This window comes from Lissotriton helveticus, chromosome 1_1, assembly GCF_964261635.1.
Source record: "Lissotriton helveticus chromosome 1_1, aLisHel1.1, whole genome shotgun sequence".
NCBI classification, from domain to species: domain Eukaryota; kingdom Metazoa; phylum Chordata; class Amphibia; order Caudata; family Salamandridae; genus Lissotriton; species Lissotriton helveticus.
This window is the reverse complement of record NC_136057.1, coordinates 1,155,416,310-1,155,429,406: the sequence shown is the minus strand read 5'-3', so window position 1 is coordinate 1,155,429,406 and position 13,097 is coordinate 1,155,416,310. Positions and strand designations below refer to the sequence as shown.

General features: G+C 45.1%; 1 protein-coding gene across 1 annotated transcript in view; it reads left to right on the top strand.

Annotated features, from left to right (window-relative positions):
* RELN (reelin) overlaps positions 1-13,097 on the top strand; it is a 1,711,021-nt gene that overhangs the window by 1,682,361 nt on the left and 15,563 nt on the right. The gene's annotated exons all lie outside the window — the stretch shown is intronic.

The window sequence follows — 13,097 nt, the reverse complement described above, 5'->3', positions numbered from 1 at the left end:
GGCTCGCGCATCACAGCCTTGCCGCATCTCAGAACAGACAAATTACTCTGGCTGTACAACGCATCATTGATGTGGATTCTCGCAATGCTCCACAAACCAAGATTTAAGGTACTTTGTTCAGCGGGCCTAACTGGGTCACTGTAGCCAGCTTGCACTCCATCCCATTCGGTCTGAACTAGCACGACCAGATATCCACAGATGTTGATTCATGCCTTTTGCTGCTATTTTTACTAAGACCTTTAAAATATAATATCTCCTGTTCTACTAATTGGATTTTTGTCTTTCTAGTCTTGTTTTAATTATTAAAAATGACACAATTTGTCTAACTCTGTGGTGGGCTCCTTTGAGTTGTGATGTGCTACAACAAATGTAGTGGTCTTAGAACTCCACCTTACAATCCACAAACTACTAGTTTCCATTTGTGTTCTTGAGTCTCTTTTCCCAGCTCCCTGCCTCTCTATCGGGAGGGTTAGAAAGAAAGGTAGGGAGTGGGAAGGTAGAGGGAAAAGGATCAGAGAGGGAGAAGAGAGAGTGAAGAGAAGAGAGAATAAATAGATGGATAAACATACATTGTGTGAGGAGACAAAGGAAGTGGGTGGGCAGGTTTGACCACTTCCTGCTGCAGATTCCTTACCATCGAATTATCCCCAGGCATCAGACTGGATTCGGAATTTATTTGTGAGCGGTACCCCAGTGCACCTGTAGGTGGCGTCATTCGGCTCCACGTGGCATTGTTCACCCCAGATGTGACGTGCACAGGCCCTATATAGGCACGCTGACGTCAGTCCTTTTCTTTCCATGCCAGCCAGTGCAGATCTGGAGCGGCTACCCTTAGTCACTATTTGACTGACCTTTTTCAACTTTTTGTTGAAGTTTTTTTAGACTTGTGGCACGGATGTCAATGAGGAAGGCTGGATTCAAGTCCTGCAGCTCCCTGGTGCCTTGAGAACAACCAAGATGTCAAGAACGCACCGCAAGTCCTTGAGGGAATTATCCCTCAAGCTCCTTGTTGCTCAACATTCAGCACTGTGACAGTCTCAATCCCAGTCGCAGAGCCATCGATCTTCGTCACAGTCAAAGTCATCCCATCTCGGTAAGTCCCACAAGAAAAAGAAGAGTAAGAAGTCGAAGAGCTCTTCAACTTCACCTTGTCCATCGAAATCATCTGTTGAGATGGTGGAGCATTGTCCCTCGAGGCCTGGCTCCGCAGTTGAGCCTGTGCTTGGACCGCCTCCACGCCGCCCCAACTTTCAGGGAGCCGGAGTGCCCCCGCTCAATGCTGAGAATTTTAGGAGGCCATGAACCTCATGGTTGGGGGGCCCATTACTGCTGGAGTGGCTTTGGACCCTGCAGGTATAGGAGGGTCTACTGGTCTTCCACCGGAGGTTTGGCCACAGCACCGATCAGGCCCCTTGGATCCACAGATGGACCCGGACTGGTGCTGGTAGAGCCACCTCAGCCTTCCCGAGGCCAGCTGTTGATTCTCCCGGTGCTTGTCCATGCAGTCCACCATCCCCATTCTTTTCCTTGACTTAGAGACAGACCGGATGGGTGTCGTCCGACGCAATATGGGGTCATGCCATTGAAGACAGCCTTTGCCCTAATCCTATGAGCTAGAAGATTGGGAAGGGTAGGAGGAGCTCTGGATCCTGAAGAACGCCAGCCCCTACATCCTACCAAGGACACCTGGTGTGAGCAGTTGCCGGATTTCAGTGGACTGGACACCTCCCCAAATACTTGCTTGGTCTCTCCTCCTACCGTGGCTATGGAGGAGGAAGCTGTGTTTTCTGTGGTACTGAGGAGGGCGCACAAGGTCCTGGACCTTTAGCTGCCTCCCATGGCTGTCATGACAAATGTCTTAATGGAGGTGTTTTCTACTGGGAGTCACCCCATCAGATTCACTTATCACATTTAACTAAGCCCTCACGGGTGTCTACTGAGGGTTCTGTTCCAAGCTCTCCACAGGGGCTCTTGTGAACAGGACAACTGCCTGCTGCCATCTCCCCGCCCAGGGGACCCCAATTTCCTCACACAACAGCCCTCCCCAGAGAGCTTCATGGTCCAAGCCTCCACTTCTCAAGTAAATTCTGGCTTATTCCCTACCACCCCACTGGATAGGGAATTCAAAAGGCTGGATATCTTGAGCAAGAAGAACTTTTCTTCCGCCAACCTGGTACTGCAGTCAGTGAACACCACATGCTTTTGGGCAATTACACCCATTCACTCTGGGATTCGGTTGCGCAGGTGCTGGTCCCGGAGGCGACCGGGCCATTGTCTCGCAAGCTATTGGTGATGGGAGGGATGCAGTTAACTTCAAAATTCGATGTGGGCTAGACAATACTGACTCGCTAGGCAGAGTGTTTTTTTCATAAATGGCCATACAACACCACGCCTGGCTTAGAACAACTGGCTTTTCAGGGGATGTCCAGGCGTCACTTAAGGACATGCCCTTTGATGGCTCATGTCTCTTTGGGGACAAGGCAGACTCAGCGCTGGAGTGCTTCAAAGCTAGCAGAGCTTCGGACAGGTTCTTGAGTCTTTCCATTGCCCCTCGCCAACCTCAATCCATCTTTCGCTCCTTTTGTGGCCACAGAAGGGACTTTCAGCCGCATCTGTACCTGCCCAGCCACCACAGCACACAAGCGTCCCAGCCCCTGCGTGACCGAGAACGCAGTTCCCACAGACCTTGTGGGTCAGGCAGCCAGGGGACGGGCCAGTCTACATCTCCCCCAGCATTTGCATCCTCTAAGCCTCTTTAGTTTACCCTCTGACCATAATGAGCACCCAGTGGGAGGTAGGATACGCCATCACCTGCACTACTGGAGTTCAATAATAACTGACTGCTGGATTCTTCCGATTGTCTGAGGGAGCTACTCCCTCCCCTTCCTGACCACCCCTCCACCCATACCACCCACTTGCGACCGGCTGACAGAGAACTATCTTTCATTACTCCAGGAGGTGGGGGCTCTCTTGGCCAAGGGAGCGATAGAAAGGGTGCCCACAGCAGAAGTAGGTTGTGGTTGGTATTCCCGCTACTTTCTGGTTCCCAAGAAGGATAGAGGTCTTTGTCCTATCCTAAGCCTGCGCTCTCTACCAGCGACCCTTCTGTGTTCACCAAGGTGATGGCCGTGATTGCAGCTCATCGGTGGAGATCAGTGGTGCCAGCCTTCCCCTATTCCAATGACTGGCTGAAGAAGGCGGGCTTATCTCAGGCAGTCGTCTTCCACCTCCAGACTACGGCGGTCCTCCTGCACTTGCTGGGGTTCACTATAAAAGTGCCCAAGTCACACCTAACACCACCTCAGATGCTCCCTTTTATTGGAGCTGTTCCGGACACAGGGAAGTTTTGGGCTTATCCTCCTGAATGGCGAGTCCAGGATATTCAGGCTATGATGCTGATGTTTCAGCCTCTATCCTGGGTTTCAGTGAGACTGACTCTGAGCCTCCTGCTTGTCTCACGTGCTAGCTGGTATGTGCGGGCTCTGCAGTGGGACCTGGAGTTCGAGTGGGCACAGTATCTGGTGACTCTCTCCGACATGGTCTAGATCTTAGAGGAAACTGCAAAAGATCTGCAGTGGTGGTTAACGAGCCGTAATTGAGTCAGCAGCAGACCCCTCTCCCTCTTTCAGCAGTGGGGAGAACCTTGGTTATATCTGTTCGCCACTGCGGAGAACACGCAATGTGAGCAGTTCTGCACGCTGGAACTTCCAAGGTGACTTTCACTCAAAGACGCTTTTTATCTCAAGTGGGGCTTAGGCCTCCGATATGCCATCCCGCCCGTACCACTCCTACCCAGAATTTCCAAGCAGATCAGGAACGATTGAGCCCAAGTCATTCTTGTGGCTCTGGACCAGACTTGTAGAATTTGGTATGCCAAGCTGTTGTGCATGGCTATCGAACCTTAGATCAGGCTGTCTCTTTGGCAGGATCTTCTGTCACAGCAGTAGGGGACAGTTCTTCACCCAAAACTGTTGATGTTGCACCTTCATGCTTAGAGATTGAGCAGTGAAAGTTGACAGCTTTCCACCTTCCACCCAAAACCTGCACTGTTATCTTGGCAACCCGGTGCTCCTTCCACCAAGACAGTATACGCCATCCATTGGAATACATTTGTGGCATGGAGTGCTGAGAAACAGATTTATCACTTATCTGCTCCCGTTTCCCAGGTTCTTTTGTTTATCCTTACCCTAGCCCAACATGGCTCTGTATTGGGCACTTTGAAGGGTTATTTATCTGCCGTCTCCGCTTTTCTGCGGCTGCCATATCAGCCCTCTTTCTTCTGGTCCGCTATTGTAAATAGGTTCCTTAAATGTCTACAACATGTTACCCCTAGATCCCATTGTTATGCATCAATAGGACCTTAACTTGGTTCTTACTTTCTTAATGGGCACTCCATTTGAGACACTTCATTCTTGTTCTCTTAGGCTCCTAACCAACAATACAGCCTTTCTGGTGGATATTACATCTGCCCGGAGAGTCAATGAGCTACAGACACTGTCTTCTCAGCCTCCCTACATCTCTTTTTTCCCCACAAACTGATTCTTTGGACTCAAGCATCCTTTGTCACCTCATTCCACGTAGGCCAGTCAATCACTTTGCCTACCTTTCACGCTCTGCCACATCTCTCTAACGAAGAGACTATATCGGCTGGACCCAAAAAGAGCATTGTCGTTCTACCATGTCCGCACAAAGCCGTCCTGGGTGGATGATCAACTCTTCATGGGGTATGTCTGGGCCAAAAAAAGGGAAGGCTGTGCAGAAACGGACCACCTACAGTGCATGCATTAAAATCTGCTATGCACTAGCTAAGAAGCAACCTACAGAGTGTTTGCTTGCCCATTCCACCAGAGCAAAGGCTGCGACCACGGCGTTAGCACGTGGAGTCCCGGTCCTCGACATCTGCCAGGCAGCAACGTAGGCATCAGGTCCGTAGGGACGGGCACTTTGCCCATTCGGTCCTGCAGGACTTTTTGATGTGAAATTGTGTTGCCGACGCACCTCTGGGGAGTTATTGCTTGGGCATCTATTCTAAGGCTAGAAGTCTCTATAAGATGAACAAGTTACTTACCTTCGGTAACGCCTTATCTGGTAGAGACTCTATCTAGCCGCAGATTTTTTAACACCCCACCCTGCAAACGGAGTTCTAGGGACAGGTCGTTCCCCTTTCAGGGCCCTAGTTTTACACACCAGTGGGCAGTGTTCTTCATAGCTTTGCGCTCCTGGCATGGAAAGTCGCGAAAAGAAACTAACGTCTCCACACCGGGGTGGCGCCTACATAGACTATGCGCAAGTCACTTCTGGCGCGGGCAACACCATGCAGAGGCGAACAATGCCACCTACCAGCTCGCAGCAGTACTGCTCATGAAAAATTTCTGTATCCAGTCTGACACCTGGGAATAATTCTAAAGTGAGGAATCTGCAGCTAGATAGAGTCTCTACCAGATAAGGTCTTACCGAAGGTAATTAACTTGTTCATCAACTTTTCCACACCCCTTACCCATAACTCCACCACAACATTGCCACCACACCAAGAGTAACATCCTTGACCACCCTCCAGCATTCCTTAGAATCTAATTCTGAATTGGTTCACCCACACAAATTTTCAAAAGTCATGCATCTGCCTGCATGTGTCCTTTCTAGTATGCAACTCTCCAAAATTCCTTATTGACACAGAGCACACTCCAATCATAAACAGCCCAGCTGATCCAAATACCACATCTGCAAATTTGCCAAAATACCACGTGTAAAACTTTAAGCTGTAAGTTCCCACAATGTGCAATCTCCACCAACACAACTTTGGGACGTCCACCACACAAACTGTCACACTTACGTGCCAAACTACATAAATGCCAACACTAATGCATAGCCATTATCCACACCTTCTAATCATTAGAAACAGACAGCTTCCTCAAATGTCCTCTTTGGAACTGCAGACAAGCTCCTTGCTGCACTTCATTTCCTCATAGTGAGCTCTGCTTTATCATATCAAGTATTACTAGCTCGGACCACCATCTAAACCTCAAGTATTTATCAAATGAATAACCCGAAAACTCGTCCATAGCATGACTACGATTCTAAGTTTTTCTAATCATATCCCACCCTCCACATTATAATATCTTCGGTTATGAATAATTAAATAATTCCTAATCTCCAAAAACTGAAATAGTTGACAGCACAAGCCCATTTTCTGCCTGGAGTTTATCAATCATGGTCCTAGAACCACACATACTGGTTTCCAATTGTGAACACCCGCTAAATCATCACCTCCACCTATAACAGAAGATTGCACAGCCGACATATCACCGTTTATCAAATTCAACAATATATCTGTTTTTGGAACGGCAGATGCTATAAAGCTACCAGAAGCAAACCACCCTCACATTCTTTTCAGTATTAACCAGCCCTTATGAATTGCTCATGGTGCAGTATTACAAAGGAGTCCGCCCCGGGAATATCAAGAACATACAAACTTAGGCCATTAGCAACAAGTAGAGCAAACCAAGTACAGCCCACACAATATCACAGAGGTGGAAGATGTAAAAAAATACGGGGCGTGGCTAGGCACGCAATGGTAGCAGTCGCACTCGGGTAGAGCTCCGCACTGCGCTCCCCTTCCTTGGGACGATTCTCCGTACATTTATCCTGGTTGAGCAATGCTAAAGTGACCCAATGGATATGTGACTCTGAAAGGCTAAGGTATCGTCACTGATACCTAATTCATGTGCTTCTGAAAGGGCGGTAGGGCTGGGGCTGACCAAAACACGTCACATGTTAGATGGATCTTTTAACAGACGACAGGGTTAGGCAAGTGTCAGACATTTAGCCGGTGCTTCCTTTACAGGCTGGGTAGCTGGCTGAAAAAGCACTTTGACGCCTTATTCAGGGATAGTAGTGCTATATAAATGCAATTACAATACAATATTTGCACCGTGGTCCCTCTGAACATGCTCTGGCACTATTGGAAAAATCAGGTCAACAATTTGTATTCGGACCTTCGCCTCTCCTCCATGTTCAAATCCTCTTTCAACATCTTGGGCCGTGTGGCTGAAATTGTGAGTGAAATATACTGAGACATACCTTCCCACATCACTTTAAAATGGGCAAGCAATACTTTTACTCTAAAAAAAACATTTTTTTCGCATAAAGTACCGTATTGTCTCCCCTATGGCATACCTTCCTTTGGAGGTCTTAGCACTGAAATGCAAAATTATATCATCAGACACCATTTGCTCTCATCTGACAAGCAGTTACTCACTCGATCCGTCTTTCTTACTGAAATGGCAGCCATGACTTTTACAGACCATCTCCTTTCTCCTCCCAGAACAAGCTGCTCTGATTTGTAACATGGACTCTGCATCATTCAGCCAATTCTTCTCAAGGTAACACCTCAGAGCTTAACCTCGAGTTTGGGAATCAGTCATTGCCTCCTAATTTGGTCCTTTTGCTTCATATGCAGGAGATCCCTGCATGATTGTGAGAAGAGTATGTCACTTACTTTCACACCTGGGTGCCCGAAACATGTGTCTTCACCCCAGTGCCTTTCAATCTGCACATGGAACATTAGGACATCCCTTAACTAATAATGGCATCTATGCACCATTTTCAAGAGTACACTAAAAATCTAACATCATGGCTCTCAGACATCCACTGGATGGCGAAGATAAAAGGCACAGCACTGAATCACTAACAACCCACTGACCAAAACATTCATTGGCGTCTGGCAAAGCAAACTCCATGAAGCCTCCCTGTCAGTTTCAAGTGACAGCCAAAAAGCATGAGAGGTCACCGCCAGACTGCTCACGCCTCTTCTACAAGCATATGACCTCATTTGTGATCAGAATCAAATAGCCTTGGAAAATAGGAACGTTTTTCCCACTTCGACTTCCTAGAAAGCTTAGTTTTGATATCTGTATGGAGAACAAGATTCCCTTTAATAAGGTATTATTTAGGATACTATTGTTTTGGAAGGCCATAACTACAACGCATTTTTCACATATGTAGTCTACCTGTAGTTGCAACGGTTGACAAACTATTGTGTTCCTATGTGAATGTGCACTATAAAGTATACAAGACCTATAAAAGCAAGGATTATAATTTTTATCTTGTATGATATAAATGGCATATTACTTCAGAAGGCCACTGTGTATGCACAATTCAAAGAACAATACTCGCGTGCAGGAATGTAGGAAAAGAGCCATGTCGAGTTTAATACCATATATTTGTACATAGTAATTTACTGCAATAATGTTTCTAAATTCTTAACCTCACATTTTGCTTTGGTTGGCATGAGAAGGGTGTGTGCTGTAAAGCTCTTCTAACAAATGAGCGTTTCTCAGTTCACCAAGGAGCAACCACACTTCTCGAAATAGATGTGCATGCTGAAAATATATGTTAACACAATACTGATCCCTGCTGTCAAGCATTCTATGAGAAAATGTAACATTCCCTTGACAATGCTTCTTGTTATAGTCATGGGAGTGTCTTGATCTGTTGCCTTTCACCTCTTTCTGGTGCTTTTTCCAGCAGCAGGGCATCCGTAGCTGATGTTACAGGAAAGTGTGATGTTCCCCCAATGTCGAATGAATGGCATTTGATGCCAGCAGCAGAGTCCATCCATATATGTAGTGTTTTGAGCTGATGCCTGGCTATTTCCATAGAGGTAGACCCGTATAGTGTGGACACGGAGCTACTGCACTGCACCTTTTTGTCCCACTGATTCAATTTTCTGACACTTCAGCTGGTGGTCCATCAGTTTGACCCGATTTGCAACACATTGTGTGTCCACAGTTTTTATGGCACAAAGCAGTCATCACAAAAATACACCTTCTCTAGCCTGGTAAAGCAGCATGATGACTAAAAATTGGATACTTCTTTGTCAACTTGCCAGGCTAATTTCTACTTTGTGCTTCTGCATTTGCCCCCACAGCTTTTGGAAGAAGACATATTGAAAAAAACCTCTGTCACCATTTTGACTCCTCTAACCTCAGTTGGCTATTAGAACATAGGACACAAAGTGTGCATTTTTTAATAATGGCCAGATACGTGGTGGCAAATGCAAATTTATTTTCAAATTTGCTTGATTAGTGTCAAATTAGTGGAAGCAGTTGGTTAAATCATTTCTCTTCTTCCGGAGCTTGCACTGAGTAACAAAATAGTATCAATTAATCTCACAGAGCAGCTGAAATTTGTGTTGGCCTTTCAGCTGCTTCTTCAAGGAGAAATGTAATTTTCACTGGCTCACCACTAACCATTGAAATCTTTGGGGCCACCCAAGTCACCGCACAAATTTCCTTCACGCGTCACGTTCCTTCTCGACTAGGAATCCATCGCCTGTATGCTGCACATGAGTATCACAGTATGTTGTGCATGTGCATCTGGATTGATGTCTGTGGATCACTGTGGATGCTTGCCAATGTTTAAACTGTGTAACATATATTGATGCTGTGGTACTTGAGCCCATCTGCTGGTAATGAAGATGTGAATGGAGTACTGCCTTACATCATGACAATCACTTCATGCTCCTTCATTATCAGGAGATTAAACATGCTTGGCATGAGAAATTTGCTAAAGCTGGTGCATTATGTGTATGTTACGAAGACAATGTTTCATACAGTGAAACATGCCACATTTCTATGGCAATAGGTGGAAAAAAGTTATTTTATGCTTTGTTGAGTGTGTTCTTAACACAAAAGCTGCACCTATGTATGAGATACATTTTACAAATAATTGACAAATATGCATTCCTAAAACAGAAAATTGTTTTTGATGCCTTTCTGCAAAAAACAGTTCTTAAAATATGTTATATTAAAGTAAAGTTAATGAACAGAGAGAATATTGCTTTATTAACTCTAAAGTAATTTTTTCAATTTCTATTTTCAAAAGATACGAAAAGTCCTATATTGCCTCTAGACCTCATCAAGCTTTTATGACTAATCAGAGTGCTGCATGCATTGAAAGACATGTTCTAACTTGTGTTATATTTCATTATTTGCTGTCATTGGTTTTACACTAGAGTAAGGTAAGTGCCAGTCCTGCACCATGTGCTGTGTTACTAATATATTGTGATGTCACATTATGTTGTTACTTAATTGAAGTAAAGATGTCTCTTTCATGTAATTCTGATACATTTGAAATTAGAAACAATTACACATGGTATCTGAAAGAAATATATGATAAACCTAGTTGGAGTGACAACTCTTTTGCGCAGAATACTATGGACCTGATTTACAGTATGGTGGACGGGTTGCTCCACTCCAATAATGCTCGTGCATTATTACAAGAGGATTAATAATTAGTAATTTCATAACCAAATTAAAGGTCATTTATGCAATTATGGTAGAGATGGCTTTCGTTTGCTGGGCAGTCCATTACATTTTGGGAGTGGGTTTCACCTTCAGGTTCTTGGACTCTACTGCAAACTGCCCTCAATTTGGAGACAACAGTGGTCTTCACTCATCATTCCCACCCAATTATGTTCAGAAATGACGAGAGACGTATAGAAGCAGCCAGCGAGAAGTGAAGTCATTTCTTATTCGCCATCACAAGTTTGTGTTGATAGGTTAAGGGTTGAAGACTGGCTAGAGGCAGGGCATAAGATACTAAGAGCTAAATGCATTATGTAGGCTCTTTATTACCTCTATACGTTATTAAATTTGTCTCGGCTCCTAGCAATACAGCCACGCTAATCCTATACAACCCCGCCAATCACAGCACAACCATGTGTCAGTTCAGATACATGGGTCGGCATCTGTGTAGCATTGTTGAATATATTTCCTTGTGACGCGGGATTCATATTTGGTCCAAAGATGTTTATGCACTGGGGAAAAATACAATAGAAGTGTGTGGGCAATTCCACTCCACATTCTGTAAGCAGCTGATTGGAGCCTGGGGTAAATTGAGGGGTGCTTAGTGATCCTTTAATCAGTTGTCCTGAAATCTTCCTGGTTGTGTTGGTAACTTACTGTAGGAGTTTAAATCACTGTCGACTTGGTCCGTTAAATGCCACACAAAGTCACAAAGAAGCACCATATTTGTGACATCCCTGAAGCCTGAGGCTGCTCAGTCTAGGTTTCTGTTGGGCATGCTCAGAAATTAATACTTTCTGGGTGCGAACATGCAAAACCTTCATAACTGGATGCAATAAACACATGGCTCGCGGGTTACTGTAGTTATTGATCAGCATTTCAGGGGTTTTCTACCACAATATCAAGTTTTTAGTATTGACATACACCAACATCAGCCCCAGAATATTGCCTGCCACTATATCATCAAGGTAAGTATATGTAGATGAGTTTAGATGGACTGTTATTGACTATTACTATTCCTAACTCCACATCTACTTTCCTATGTAGTTATGGTAAGTAGAGACATGGTTGATATTCTGGGCTCGATATTGTTGCAGGAAGGTACTGAGTACCTCGATATTCTGACAAACAATCTTCCAGGGCTGGTTTGTAATGAAATGCCGGATATTTCCTTGACGTGGTTTCCAGTTTGCTATAGGTAATGATAGGTAAACTAGAGTTATCTATTGCACACATGAACCTAGGGATAAGCTCATCCACCTGCAAAAAGTAACATCCAATCTAGTTTTCAGGATATTTGCATTGGATAGCCTTCAGAAAGAGCCACATATAAGAAACTTGAACATATATAATGAATATCTTTGGATATAATTTACATGCATGCTATTTATACTGAAAGCCTGGACTAATTTTACTATTTAGTGGGCAAATGAGCCCAACCATAAGAAAAGCCTCAAAACGAGGGTGATGGTCACACTCGTGCAAAAAACATTTTTGTCCACGGTTGTTATATCGTGCAGGGATGATGACATTTAGTTCCCAGCGATTATGGCCTGGTACTGCCTAAATCCCCCTTCAAATTAGACCCAAGACCGCCCTTGGATGTGGGCTCCCACCCTCCTCCAAGGCAAGCACTTCAGACCACACTGTTTTGGATTAGGGGGAGTAACCCCATGGCACTATTTATTACAAAATAAAAACATTAAACTTATTATTCACATTATGTACAGTTATTCAGAAAGTCCAGATACATTGATAGGTACAAGATGTTACTTGGCTAACCTTAACATGTTTCTAATACATAAGCATTCCTACCGTAATCTAAAAGATGAATATACTTTACTTTCTGTGTATGCCTGCTAGAACCTACGGCAAGGTCAGTGACTGGCAGCCTCAGATCCCGGTAAAAACTAAAAAGACTCCACTGGAGTAAGATTGCATAGGGGGTCCAGCTTATCGGATGGATATTTCCCCCTGGCCTCCCCTACGCCCTGAGCCTTAGCAGCTATGTCCATTTAAAAACTCCACCAGAGTAAAAGTTGCCTAACGGCTCCAGCTTACCAGACGGATCTCTTCCCCGGGCCCCCCCTATGCCCTGAGCCTTAACTCCACAAAGGGGCACTGCAATTCTGCATCCTTGCGCCCTTGTGGGCATGCGTGTGCGGGGGTGGCCGACCAGCCTACTGGAAGAGTGACTCCTTGGCCCCCACACCCTTTCAGCCTATCAACCGGCTGTAACTGCCTCTGGAGTTCCATGTGAGACCCTCGGTCTCCCCCTTGGCCATCCCCATTTGAGAAATGGGAATGCCCAATAAGGACCGAAAACTATGCTCACCAATCATGACCTTACCGCCTGACCAGGGAAACACATACTAAAATATGACAACATTACCTGTAACAAAACATCATATACTGACACCTTTATTTCATATCACCAAAGCATTAACAACACAATTTTACATTACACATTACCTGTAAATGAAAAAACAACATATACCAAGATTTTTACTACACAATACCAAAGCATCAACAACACGACTTTACATTAACCGTTTCTCCTGAGATACCTGTAACGAAAATGTAAGAAAACAAAGCGAAACACATATGACTGCAACACTCATATGAACTGCCTGCCTTAGGGGATGGTGGGTGGGGAAAAGCTTGTTACGGGCCTCTGGTGTCTCGTACCCGCTGTAAATGCTGGCAGCTGGGGGCAAGAAACATGAGACTGTTCTCGCTCCCTCCAGCCTTATTTAAAGGGGGTGTACAGGGCAGACCGGTCTAAACCGGCCT